The sequence below is a fragment of the Hyperoodon ampullatus genome (assembly GCF_949752795.1).
Source record: "Hyperoodon ampullatus genome assembly, chromosome: 3".
Classification (NCBI taxonomy): Eukaryota; Metazoa; Chordata; class Mammalia; order Artiodactyla; family Ziphiidae; genus Hyperoodon; species Hyperoodon ampullatus.
In genome coordinates this window covers 42920531-42935591 of record NC_136916.1, presented here as the reverse complement: position 1 = coordinate 42935591, position 15061 = coordinate 42920531, and positions in this window count along the sequence as shown.

Sequence of the window (15061 nt, the reverse complement as noted above, 5' to 3'; positions counted from 1 at the left end):
TTATCTTTTTTATTAAAACCTGCCACCTACCAATCTGGAGTGGTCTGCCTCTTTCTTCAGTCTCTCCTGGCCTTCCATGTATGGGGGCCAGTTCGCAGACCAACACCACCTCCCTGCATAGGTTGTCAGATAAAATACAGGATACCCAATTAAACTTGAATTTCAGACAATGAAGATAAGCCTCATATTCCAGTTAGAAACCAATATCCTAATATTAGCAATATTTTTATGGGACTAGCTTGCTTCCATGTTCCCTCAAGGGACATGTCCAGTTCCAAGAGTCATAATTCTCAGGAAACTTCAAAGCCACAGCTTTCCACCAGGTCTTTCTAATTCATTCACAGTCCTCACTGTCCAGATGCAGTGTGTCATTTTTACCACAAGCAATGTTGCCTAGTAACATAGCTGACATTCTACCTTCATCAGATTTTCAGGAGAAGAGAGCTATAAAAAGTAAACTCCATAGAGAATGAGAAATGATTTTTTTTTTTTTAGCCCTTTACATATACAGGTCTTTTCCTTAGTCAGAGCTAGAACAAAATAGAGATAGACAGATTATAGATGATAAAGGAAAAACTCAGTTTTCCACCTGAATAGGGAAAAACCCAGTACTTCCCTACTAGTCTTTCTTTCCTGTGTGCCTTCTTTACTACTCACACAAAACACTTCACTTCTGACACTTCTGGTCACCAAATGTGTGGAGGTTTTTCCCCCACACAAGCAATTCTCTATGACACCAGCTGAATGTCCTACAATTCAACTTAATTCTGACACTATGTACCTGAAGATAGTGTCAGATCCAAAAAATGAGCAGTATCCTGTGGGACCCTTCCAGGTACAAAAGCCTTTCCATGTCCCCCATTTCTTGTTTGTAAGAAAAAGACTTCAGCCTCCTAGACCTTCCCTGAGTTCCAAAGGTCAGATTCAGACAGTTGCTTATCAGGGAAGGGAGGGGATGCAGAGACAAGGTAGGAGCAGCCAATAAACAATAATGCAGCTGTGGGGCAGGGTCCTGGTTCCTCCTCAAAGAATATACATAACAAAATACCTTTGAGTTCTGTTGGGAACTAAGGTCTCCACCCAGATGGAGGATGTTAACTTTAGGCTGAGCACAATATTCCTGGAGCTCCACCCTGTTACCTCATCACCAACCAATCAGAAAAGTCTGCACCCAGTGGAGGATAACAAAGACACCCTTCCCAAATGTTTCTCCCTTTAAAAACTTTCATGGTTGAGCAGAATCTTCAGAGTTTTCTTTTGGTTTTTTTCTGGGCATGCCACACGGCATGTGGGATCTTATTTCCCCCACCAGGGATCAAACCCATGCCCCCTATAGTGGAAGTGCAGAGTCTTAACCACTGGACCTCCAGGGAAGTCCCTGGAGATGGTTTTTGGACACAAGTCTGCCTTCTCCCCAGGTTGCCAGCCTTCTGAATAAAGCAATTTTTCCTTTCCAGTCAGTATTGGCTTTCAAGTGGTGAGCAGCCAGACCTCAGTTCAGTAACAGTATACTTTTTTCTGTATTACATATGCTTATAATTTTTAGTAATAAAAAAAGGAAGGCATATAATCTTAAGGCATCCTTCCACAAGGAGTTATTGAGCACCTACTATGTGCTTGGCGCTGCTCTAGGCATTTGGGATACATCATTGAATAAAACTGACAAGGTCCTGCCTTCTTGTAGCTTACATTGAGGGGGTGAGGGAGAGACACACACCACCAATAAACATAAGAAATAAGAAAATTGTGTAATAGGTTAAAAGTGATAAGTGTTGAAGAAAACAAAAGTAGAACAGGATGGGGAGCCAGAGTGCTGAGAGGTGGGGCAAGGGCTGGTTGCAGGGCTAAACAGGGGCACAAAGACTTGAAGACGTAGGGCTTAGTCACGCTGCTCTCAAGAGGAGTACATCTATGTTCAAAAGTACGTCTATGGCCTCACCTGTCAAACTTATAGTTTAACTTCTATACTACATATATATCCTTATGTAGTCTCTTTACATATCTCATATTTTCATAGAAAAAAAAATACTCCAAAATGTCAGCAGTGGCTATCTGTGGAAGGTGGGATTGTGATTTTTTATTTTATCTTTTTTATAGTTTGCTGTATTTGCTACATTTTATAACATGAATAGCCCTAGTTTATTATCAGGAATAAAACAATATATAACATGACATGTTTTAAAAAGCAGAGCTATTCTACCTTTCAACCCCAGGAAGGGTTTTCTGAAAGGAGCAAGGAGGTGTGATTTAAAGGCATGAGGGGTCTGACCTTTCTGAGGAGACTGTATTCCTCCTCAAGGGGGAGTTTTGCCTTCAAGTAATGAGGCAGCTGAGCCCTGAGTCAGGAGTCGGATTTCAAGGGAGCGATGTGTAAAGGGTAAATTTTTCGAAATTCCACCTCCACACCTAAGAACCATGCTCAGAGTGGCTCGAAAGATTAGAACACCTGCCTCCCTGGTCAGTAATAATATAAAAGTCCATTTTCCTTGAAATCAGTTAGCAAGTACAGTTTAGGAAGGTTTGGACTCAGCAAATACAAGGAGGAAGAACATGCTCCTTGCCCTTGGGGAGTTAATAACTCAACCAAAGAGGCCAAACTCACAGTGAGGAGGAAGAGACCTGCGGGGCAAGGGAAGATCTGGCAGATTCATCAATGCAGAAGCAAATGTGAATAAGCATGATGTTATCAGATGCTTGAAAGATGGGTACATAGAGGAGGGAAGGGCTTTGGGGGAGGAGGGCAGGTGGAGAAGCAGACAGAGGCAGAGGCCAGCAAGTACATACAGGAGGCACAGACAGTGCTGTGAAAAGCCTCTGACCTGAGCTGGTACTGGAGATTTTGCAACTTAATGACCCCGAGGAAGGGGTTACCAGGAATTGTACTCCTGGCCACGGGTCTCTTAGCAAACCTGACCTACATGAAACAGAAGAGCAAAGAAACGCCAGCGGCTTGTGGTGCTGACGCAGCCATTCCACCGCTGCCAGCCAGTCTCGCTTGCAAGTGTTTACTTACCTGGTCAGAGGGAAGCTGGATGCAGTCCCTCTTCCATCAGCAAGGCTTGCTTCCCTGCATGCTCGGGAACATAGTGGGGCAGGTCCTGACCAGAAGACTGGGGAACGAAGGTGGACAAGACATGCCCCTGGGGGAAAACATACCTTTCTCATCCTAATACACGATGTGATGGGAAGAGAGAAGAGGACCACCCTCTACCAAACTGGGGGTCAGGGAAGGCTTCCTGAAGGAAATGGTACTTGAGTTATTTGGGAAGGACATACAGGAGTCTGAGAGGAGGAGAGGGTTCCAGGCAGAGGGAGCAGCACAGGAGAATGTGGCATCTGTCCATGCAAGCAGCTCAGCCTGGCTGGAGCCTGGAGTGGGTGCATGGATGTGGTGAGAGGCTATGCCGGAGTGGAGGCCACCTTCTCTGGAGGGCAATGGGAAGCTCTGAGGGTTTTAAATAGTGGAGTCAGATGATCATTGACATGGAAGTTTGCTAAAGTCACCAATGACTTTTGTGTTGCCAAATCCATTGGGTACTTTCAATCTGCATCTAATGTAAATTCTTGTGGTAGCATTTGGTCCTGCTGCTCTCTCCCTCCACCCTGGAGCATTCTCATGTCTTGACTTCTCAGGCACCACATTCTCCTGGTTTTCTTTTTTTTTTTTTTTTTTTCTCCCAGTTTTCTATCTACCTCTCTGGTCACTTTTTCTCAGCTTCCATTTTGACTGCTCCTTGCCTCTCTGGGCTCTGAATGTTGGTGTTCTGTAGGGCCTTGTCTTGGTCCCTTCTCACTATTAACTCTTGCTTTCAACCACCTCGTTTATTCCCATGGCTTCACATGCATCTGTTATACATAATAGTATCAGGGGAGAGAGGAGGGGCTAGAATCAAGTCAAATCAAGTATACGGTTCAATTTCCTGGGTGTCATGGCTGAGTCTGCATGTTCATACTGAACCATGAGCAACTGTGGGATGAGTCAGGGTGGAAAGGGTCAGAATGTAATGGGGGCTGGCGGGGGAGAGGAGAGATGTTGATTAGTATAGTCAATGTCCTGGATCAGGAAGAAAGCAAAGAACACAGCTCATTGTTCCCAAGTGTGGAGGGAGTAGTGGACAATGATGTGCATTAAAAGACCAAGTCCAAGGTCTGAGAAGGATGTGATTGCAGGGAGGTGCAGGAAAGATGGGTAGGCCCAACTGACTCCAAAGTCCAGGAAATCAAAGGAAGGAATCCAGACCACAAGAGCAAGGCCAGCAGACTGGTGGCCCCTGGCCTGGCTTGGACCTCTGCTGTGGTGTGGGCAGGCAGGCATCCACAGATGTGCTTCCAGCCTTGGGACAAAGGCTTGCAGGTGTTGGTGGGCTCTGTGTGCAGTCCAGACCACACTGACACATTCACGGTGAGGCAGGGAAATCATGAGCCATTCCTGGTCCCTTCTGTTTTCCAACCTCACATGCTGAGAGGACAAAGAATTTCTCAAGGCTCCAACATTACAGCCACTGATAAAGCAAGTTCGTTTTGTGCCTCATCAGGAGTAAGGTTGCGATCAAGATCCAAAATGGTCTAAAGAAGTTTCTGTGGCATTTACAATTAGTAGGAATAGGTAGGTCATTCAGTAAATGATGCTAGAACAATTGACTATCTATTTAGAAAAAAATTAAGTTAGAGTCCCACCTTAAAATCACGCACAAAAATAAATCTAATAATTGGTAATTAATTTTAAAAGTTCCCACAAAGAAAAGCCTAGGCCCCGATGACTTCACTGATGAATTCTACCAAACATTCAAAGAAGAATTAATACTAATCTTTCACAAAGTCTCCCCAAAAATAGAAGGAGTATTTTCTCATTCTATGAGAAGACAACCCACAGAATGGGAGAAATATTTGCAAGTCATATATCTGATAAGGGATTTGTACCTAGAATACATAAAGAACTCTCACAACTCAATAACAAAAAGACAATCCAACTTAAAGATGGGCAAAAGATCTGGGTAGACATTTCTTCAGTGAAGATATACAATATACACACGAAAATATCTCAACATCATTAGTCATTAGGGAAATGGAAATCAAAATCACAATGAGACACCAGTTCATACTTAGGATGACTATAATGGGAAAAAAAAACCCAGGCAATAAAAAGTATTGGCAAAGATGTGGAAAAATTGGAACCCTCATACATTGTTGGTGGTAATATAAAATGGTACAGTCACTGTGGAAAAGAATTTGGCAGTTTCTCAAAAAATTAAACATAGAGTTACCATATCACCCAGCAGTTCCACTCCTAGGTATATACCCAAGAGAACCAAAAACATACTTCCACACAAAGATCACATGTTAATGTATGTTGCAGCATCATTCGTAATAGCAAAAGTGAAAACAAATTAAATGTCTACCAAGTGATGAATGGATCAACAAATTGTGGTGTATCTATACAATGGAACATTATTTGGCCAAAAAAGAAATGAAGTACTGATACATGCTACAGTATGGATGAACCTTGAAAACATTATGCATTGAAACATTATCAGTGGTTGCAGGGGAATGGAGAGGAGGTGGAGATTGGGGAGTGACTGCTAATGGGACACGGTTTCTTTAGGAGAGATAAAATGTTCTGAAATTAGAGCATGGTGATGGTTGCACAACCCTGTGAATATAATAAAAAGCATTTCATTATGCATTTTAAGAAAAGGTGAATTGTATGTTATGCAAATTATATCAAAATTAAGCTGATAAATAATCTGAGGTGGACTGAATATATAAATGTAAAATAGCCCTTAAAAATAAAAGAAAATATAGAAAACTGGATCAATACTTTTGGTGTGGGGAAAGCCATTCTAAGTATGGCATAGAACTAGGAATACATAAAGGACAATATTGACAGATTGAGTACATTGGAATAAATAATCTTCAATGTAGAAAGACACTATAAAATTTAAATATATATATATATATATGAATAACTTTTGCAACATGAGAAACAAATATATTTAGAGAATAGTCTTTAAAATCATTAGGAAAAAGATGAACTCCCCAGTAACATGCAGTGCCGGCCAGAGTGTGGGGAAAGGGGCACTTGTGTGGAGAAACAGTGAGTGTAAATTAGTGCAGCCAACTGGAGGGCAATTTGGTGTCCAGGAGTGACCTGAAAAACCTTTTCAATGGGTACAGCACAGTCTAAGTGAGAAGCACCAGCTGAGAATAACCAGCCTCCCACACTGAGGCAGACAGGCTGAAAGTCAGCCCTGGGGAATTTTTGAAATGTTCAGTGTAAGCAGAATTTTGTCCCAGCATTTCTCCTTCTAGGATTGTATCCTCAGAAATGCTTCAAAGGCACACAAAGAATGTTTACTACAGCTATGTCTGTAGTAGTAAACAATTAATGTCCATTCATAGGAAATTGGTTATATAAATGATGTATCCTCACCATCAGATACTATGCAGCCATTAAAAAAATAACATAACTCAATCACTGCTGACATAGAAAGATGCTTGAAATGCATTGCTAGAGGAAAAAAAGTAAGTTACAGACAGTATGTATAACGTGATCCCAATTTTGAAAAAATAATGGTATAGATGTTTGTATATGCATAGAAAAAATTCTGGATAAATGCACAATGAACTGTTAATGGTAGTTACCTGTGAGGATTGAATATTTGGAGGGGAGAGAGTATGGGGGAGGAAGGAAATTATTTTATATACCTTTGAATTATTTTTATACTTTGGTAAATATGGAAAAATAAAGCAATTACCTTAGGAGAAAATAAGGAAGGAAGCAGAGAAGGTGAGAGGGAAGGTACAATATATGAATAGTAATTAACAGTGGTTAATACCTATGTGATGGAGTTTTGGGGAATTCTCCCCATTTGCTTATCTGCATTTTCTCATTTTTCAATGAGTTTTTATTAGTTGTTTAAAAAAACAGAAATAGAAGAACGTCCTCATGCATTTCTGCTTACCAGTTGAACAGACTGGTGATGTGGGTGCAAAAGGAGATAGTTTCTAAACAATGAAGCCATTTAGAAGATAATGTTAAGAGAGTTGGTGATGGAAACATATATAAAAATGAACTCCTAAGTCACATACTTAGTTATCACGAATGTATCTCTTTGAGACATCAGGATTTCAAAATTTTAATGTATTCTTTGTGAAACATGCACTTGAACCTTGAAAGTTCTATTATGCTAATTGATCGTTATGGACAACAGAACTCAAATGACATCTGTGAGTCCAGATGGTATATAAGGTAACATTTTAATTTGTTAGAAGTCTTAGAACTCCTTTGTCTTTTCTCCCATTGTGCATGAAGGTAGCTAAATAATTGAGTCAGGTAGGTTCCCTGTCTTAAAGCAATATGGACAAGGAAGTTTATTCCAACAATATGACATGTTTGAAAAACAATCATTTTTTAAACTCTAAAAGTATATTTGCATTTGTGTATATATCTATATCTATCTGTCTGTCTGTATATACTATAGGTATACTCTGTAAGGATACATATGATTATCAGGCATGTATGGTGGGGCTTTCTGAGAGGGAGAGGGAGTAGACAACTGGGGAGAACCAAGCAAAGAAAATAAAATGTACTCAAAATGTGTGAAATTACATTTATGTATTTGTGTTAAAACAAAAACAGATTCAACAAATATTTGAGGATTTGCTATATGCAGGCCCTGTTTTAGGTGTTGAGGTACATCAGTGAACAACTCTGACAAAGATCCCTACCCTCATGAAGCTTATATTCCAGAAGATAATAAGCCATAGACATAAGGTGTTGGTAAATCATAACTTACACAACTGTGTGTGAAACACACAATGTCTTTCCTTACCCTCACACTACTATCACACTCACGACAGTCTGACACATGTGGGGGATATTTCCAATTCTGCAACGCCAGCTGGGTATCGCATAATTTAACTCAATTCTGACATTGTCTTCCCAGAGATAGCATCAGATCCCATAGGTTAAGGGGATCTGAGTCCGCCCTCCTCTTCAGATGCCAATCACAAGCAGTCAGTCCCAGGTTACCTGCAACTTCTGACTTGGCTACAAATTGGGGGTTCCCATGACCTTCTCCCCTTTGGATTTAATTATTTGCTGGAACAGCTCATGGAACTCATGGAAACACCTACTTATGCTTACAAGTTTATTATATAATAAAGGATGTGATGAAGGATGCAGATAAACAGCCAAATGAAGAGATACATAAGGTGAAATCTGAGAGGATCCTGAGCACAGGAGTTTCTTCCCCGTGTAGTTGGGTGAGTCACCTTCCCAGTATGTACAGATGTTCATCAACCTGGAAGCTCTCTGAATCCCACACTTTTAGGATTTTTATGGAGGCTTCATCACATAAATACAATCCATCATTAACTCTATTTCCAGCCCTTCCCCCATCTCTGGAGAACGGAGAGTAGGGTTGAAAACTTTAAGCTTCTAATCATGGCTTGGTCTTTCTGGTGACCAGCCCCCATCTAGGAGCCCACCAAGGGTCACTTCATTAGAACAAAAGACACTGCTATCACCCAGGAAATTCCAAGGGATTTAGGAACTCTGTGGCAGAAATGGGGTCAAAGACCAAATATTAGAACAAAAGACGCTCCTAGTGGTCTATCACTTAGGAAATTACAAGAATTTTAAAAACTCTGTGCCAGGTACCAGGAGCAGAGACCAACATATATATTTCTATTATCTCACAATGAATAAATATAATTTTAAGAATTATAATTAATGATTATTAAGTGATAGATGTGTAAAAATTAAAAGAACATATACACATATTCTAAAATTAAAAATAAGAAATTGCTTTATCAGTAATTTAGTAATTAATACCACCAACAAAAAAGAAATATATTAAATGGTGTGACAGCAGAGGATTTAAGGAAATTTTTATTCTAATAAAAAAGGACTGAAAAGACACTTAAGAATTAGGTGGCCTCAATCTAGTCCTGATTCCACCACTGTCCAAAGCTCGGCTAGTTACTTAATTTCTCTTTCTGTATCCGTAACTTGCAACTGGGGATAATAATACCTGGTCTGCTTGACTTCATTGGGTTATTGTGAAACTCACATGAAGTATAGAAGTACACTCTAAAAATCATCAAACACTATATACAAGTCAAAGAATTGAGACTGATAAAGCTATAGATTGTTCTGATGAACCCAACAAGAGACAAGCCAGTGGAATCAATGCCTGGAGGACTCCAGTGGGTCCAGTTGGAAAAGCATTGCCCTTCAGAATGATAGAAAGGTGACTAAAATATAAGAGGAAAGAGGTAGTTTATTATACCATGTGTTGCAGGCATACTGGGGACAGCCAGCTAAAAACAATCCCCCACCTGCCTGCCACTCTCCCTTAACTAGGATTGACTTCCAGCAGCACTGTTTCCTCAACACAACACTGCCAGCTGGTCATAGTTAAGTAGAGGTGGGGCAATATGATTTTTTTCCAGAGAAACTTTGACTTAGGAGAAGGGAATAGATAGAGGGATGGACAGCCAGACAGAAGAATTCTGTACAGCTGGAACAGTTACATTTGAAGTTGGAGCTATGAGCAGCCATCTTTGGGCCAGGAAGCCCGGTTGGTCTAGAATGAGGCAGAGTTGAGAAACAGCCTAACCCTCCTCGGGCTGCTGGTGCCCTCCGGCCTGGTTCCGGTTCTTCCTGAGGCCCAGTTCTTGGGCTCCATGAGTCACCCTTGAATCCTGAAAATTTTTCAAAGGTTAGTATGTTTTCTGTTGCCAAGGATCCTTAACTAAACATATAATCTACATCTGGCTCATTTGGCAGGGTTACGATTAACAGGAATAGCACAGAGGCAGTTAAAAAATAAACCACCTTGCACTGGCTTAACTGGGTCATGAACATATTGTGCAACCCTGACAGGTATAGTCATTCCAACAAAGAGAACAGGATAATAGCAAAGCAGCTGAGTCAGGAGTAAGGCAGTCATTAACCTAAACTGCACCAACATTTGAAAATGCAGTTCAGGAAAATGAACATGCTGGACCAGACATTTTTTGAGAATTTCTAACTGCTCTTGGGACTGCGGCTTAGAGCTTGCTGGTTCTGGAGAGTCACAGCGAAGGAACCCCAAAGTTACACACTCCCTGCTGCAAATCACAGACAAGTTGGAGAACCATGAACACTATAACTTAACCTCAAAACTATTAAGCGAACCCCAGAAATATCAATAGAGCCTCACTGCCCCTGAGTCCCATCAATACAGAAGAATTTAGAAAACAGCAGTCATCATTCATTTCCTTCATGCCTTCATTCATTCAACAAATATTGAGAGCTTATTACGTGCCAAGTACTGTGTTAGGGGCTGGGGATACAGCCATGAAAAAAAAACGATGAAGTCCTTGCCTCAAGGAGCTTATGGTCTAAGTGGAGGGAGAGAGACAATATAAAATCGGGATGTAACATGTTGTTGTATGCGCTGGAGAGAAAAATTAAGCATGGCAGGTGTATAGGAGTGATGGATGTGTGTTATTTTACATACATTGGTCAGGCACAGCCTCTGTGATAAGGTGACATTTGAAAAGAAATTTCTGAGAAGGGAAGGAGAAAGGGATGCAGCTCTCTGGGCCAAGAGCTTTCCAGGCAGAAGGAAGAGGTAGTAAACAGCCTAAGGTGGGAGCCAGTGGGAGCCCATGTGGCTGGAGCCACGTGAACTTGAGAAGGAGTGGTGGAGGGGTGCCTCGTAGGCCTTGGTAAAAACTCACATTTACTCTGAGGAAGGGAGTCATTTGAGATTTTGAGTAACTAGAGGAGTGACATGGTCTGACTTATGGTTTAAAAGGATCACTCTGGCTGCTGTATAGAGAATAAACTGTAGGGGATCCAGGGAGACCAGTAAAGAGACTATGACTGGGGCTTCCCTGGTGGCGCAGTGGTTGAGAGTCCGCCTGCCAATGCAGGGGACACGGGTTCGTGTCCTGGTCCGGGAGGATCCCACATGCCGCGGAGCGGCTACGCCCGTGAGCTATGGCCGCTGAGCCTGCGCGTCCAGAGCCTGTGCTCCGCAATGGGAGGGGCCACAACAGTGGGAGGTCCGCGTACCGCAAAAAAAAAAAAAAGAGAGACTATGGCTGTAGTCCAGCAGACAGATGGTGGATTAGATCATGTAGCAACAATGACGATGGTGAGAAGTGGTCAGATTTTGGATATCGCCATAAGGCTCACTGAGGGATTGGATGTGGGTTTTCAGAGAAAGTACAAAATGACTCCTAGGCTTTTGGCTTCCAAATGAAGATGCTTGTCCTCCGGGAGGATGCGGAGCGGGGAGGCAATGCAGACTATTTACATCAAACACAGAAAGTAGACATGAACTCAGTCTAGTCGTTATGGATCTGAGAGCTGCCTGTGCTGAAGCACTTCAGGCCAAGGTCTGGGCTGATGAGGAAGGATCAAAAAATGGAGCCAAGAGTTGGGCAGAGCTGACGAGCAGTATGACTAGAACAGAATGCCATCTGTAAGTCAAGGCTGGATGTTAAGATACTTAGATAAGGGGATGCAATACTGAAAGTAAAGGCAAGGTCAGAGTTCAGAGTTTCAGTCCAGTTTGGGAGGCAAAGGCAATAATTCAAACGGGACAAGAGCAAGGATAATTTATGAAATATGAGAAGGCTTTGAGTACAACATCTCATTTAATCTTTACAACAACCCCAAGAATTAGGTGTCATTAGCCCTATTTTACAAATGAGGAAAATCAAAAGGGTGAATAACCTATACGTGGCTGGTAAGCAGTAGAACACGGTTTTAAGCTTAGTTTGGATCTGACTCTGCAGCATGAGTTTAAGCTTAAAGACTGAGCAATACTGCAAGTTTCAATGTCTCAGTAGGCAGCTGAAGTCATCTCAGAGGTTCAAGTTAGGTGGGTGTGGGAGTAGTAAGCACAAGTGGAAGCAGAGTCCAAATATACAGACAAATTTGGATCCAAGTTAGAGTTTGAAATCAGGAACCCAGGATCTGACACAGCAACACACTCACCCTACTGCAGCAGCATCAAGAGCTAAGCAAGGCATTGCAGATGCAGACGGCTGTAATGCAAGGTAAGTATTCTGCTTAGCCAGATTTGTTAGATTTGTAACACTGCCACCGTATTATACCAAGGCATCAAGGGTAGCATGCAAATCCAACGGAATTTGATTGTTAGACCTCTGCACTGGAACTGAGTGTTCCAACATGGGTAATCAAACGTCTTTTGTGTAAGATACTTGTTACATACTAAGCATTGGAAGAGCTCATAAATATCCTTATCTTTACCTGGTTTATTTAAGGAGCCTGGCCGAGGCATTACAAGGAAAGAGCTTGGTGAGTTCACAATGCCCTTTCAAAGGTAGACAACTTTGGGCTTCCAATACTTTTGTTTCTTTTCTTCCACCAAATGCAGGAACTGAACACACTGAACACAAATTCCATTCTTAATCTGCTTAAAAGGCACATTAATGCACTCAGTCCAATGCAGCTATTATAGAAATAAGAGCTATAAGCAGTATATACTAGTAAAGGCTAATCATCGTGGCTATTACAGTGGGTTAGAATTCAACAAGGTGCTGTCCTGTTCAGAGTTGTCCCAGGTAGGCTGTATTGTTAGGCTCAAGTAATTTGCATCTTCTAAGTTAACAAGGACGTTAGGCCCATAGAGATAAGTGCCGCCCAGTGACAGAGAGTGAGTTAGTGGTGAAAGTGGATCCAGAACTCTGATCTCCCAATTCCCAATTTGTCCTCTTTCTTCTCTATCTAGATTTTAATGAGATAATAGATTTGAATAGTAAGCAATCCTAATATGAACAGGCATATGGTAAAACTACAATTACTAATACTAGATACATGATAAACCCATTTAGGGTAGAGCGTCTACTTGATTTGAATTCAACAGTAAATGGGAACTGAAAAGGCCAAGATTAGGTGAGCAATTCAGTCAGAGAACATGACAACCAGCCCACTAACTAAATGTGCTACACACCATAGCATATGATGGAAAACAGTACTTTTAAATAATTTTGTAAGGAATACTATGCAGAACCTACACTATTTTAACCTAGAAGCAAAGGTGATATCATATTGAATTTTATTTTAAAAAGTTTGATTCATAATGCTCTTTTTACTCCTTAGATGTAGGCCCCAGTATAAATTTATATATAACTGGCTCAGTCTTTATGATACAAACCACCTGTTCCCAAGCTGCAGCAACTGCAGCAGGAAATAAGAAACAAGACTATCTCATCATCATCATCACTGAAGTGGCTGCATAAGGATCCCTAAGGTGTAGTCATGACTTTGTCATGAAGTTGTTTGGCATTAGAAATTCCGATTCCTACTGTAGTTAAAGTAAACTAAACACAGCAAGCCTGGTAAGGTTAATTGAATAGAAAATACCCGGTTTCTTATTTGGGAAGATGTGGATGAATAGGAACTCTCATATGCTCACAGGAATGTAAATCAATATGCTCACTTTTGGACAGCAATATAGCATCTCATAGACTTGAAGATATGCATTCTCTGTGACCCAGCAATTTTACTTCTAGATATATACCCTAAAGACACTCTTATACATGTTTACAAGAATTCTCACTGCAAATGCGTTTGTAGCAGCAAAATTTTAAAAACAAGTGTCATTTAAAAAGTGGATAGGACTTCCCTGATGGTCCAGTGGTTAAGAATCCACCTTCCAATGCAGGGGACATGGGTTTGATCCCTGGTTGGGGAACTAAGATGCCCACATGCTCTAGAGCCCGCATGCTGCAACTACTGAGCCCCTGACCCCAAAAGAAGAAAAAAAATGGATACACTGCAACACAGCAATTAAAATGGAATTAGAGATACATATATCAACATAAATTTCAGAGACATGTTGAGTGAAAAACATAAGCTGAAAAAATAGGAATATGCCATGAGATTTTAAAACATGCAATATTTACAAGCATACAAAATCATTAGTAAAAGTGAAACCGTGCACCTCAGATTGGGACTTGAACCCACGTGCTGGGACTGGAGCCCAGCCAAAACTCTGACTGGGACTTGAACCCACACAGCTGGGACTTGAACCCGGCCAAAACCCACAGTCTTCCAACTGACATCACACACCTGGTTTTAGGACTTAAAGAAACTCAGGTTCTTGATGTCTCACTGCAGAAAGAATTCAGTGAGAGACAAAGTGATAGGTAAGAAGTGGATTTATTTAGAGAGAAACACTCCACAGAGTGTGGGCCATCTCAGGTGAGAAAGGCACCAGGGTATGGGGTTGTCAGTTTTTATAGGAGTGGGTAATTTCATAGGCTAATGAGTGGGAGGAGTATTCCAGCTATTTCAGGAAGGGGTGGGGATTTCCAGGAATTGTGCCACTGCCCACTTTTTTTTTTTTTTTTTTTTGCTGTATCCTATCCTATCACTGTTGTGGCCTCTCCCGTTGCAGAGCACAGGCTCCGGACGCACAGGCTCAGCAGCCATGGCTCATGGGCCCAGCCGCTCCGCGCATGTGGGATCTTCCTGGACCAGGGCACGAACCCGTGTCCCCTGCATCAGCAGGCTGACTCTCAACCACTGCGCCACCAAGGAAGCACCCACCGCCCACTTTTTGATCCTTATGGTCAGTCTTGGAACTGTCATGGCACCTGTGGGTGTGCCATTTAGCTTGCTGATGTGTTAGTTAGTGTATACTGAGGCTCAAGGTCTAGTGGAAGTTGACTTGCCACCTTGGACCCATCAGTTTATGTCATGTCCTTGGGCTACATCATTCTTTCAAAGGTTGTGCCCTGCCCCCTTCCCTCCTGTGTCAGAAGTATAAAACTGTGCATGGGAATGATAAACAAAATTCAGAAAATTGTCTACCTCTGAGGAGGGAGATAGGGAAATGAGATGTGGGAGGGTTAAAGAGAGGGATTCAATTGTATCTGTAGGTGTTTATCTGATGCAAATGGACATTAGATGAACTGATAAAGCAAGTGGTATTGAAACAGGAGGGAAGGAGGCAAGGCACAACCTTTGAAAGAATGACATAGCCCAAGGACATGACATAAACTGATTAGAACCAAATGGGTCCAAGATGGC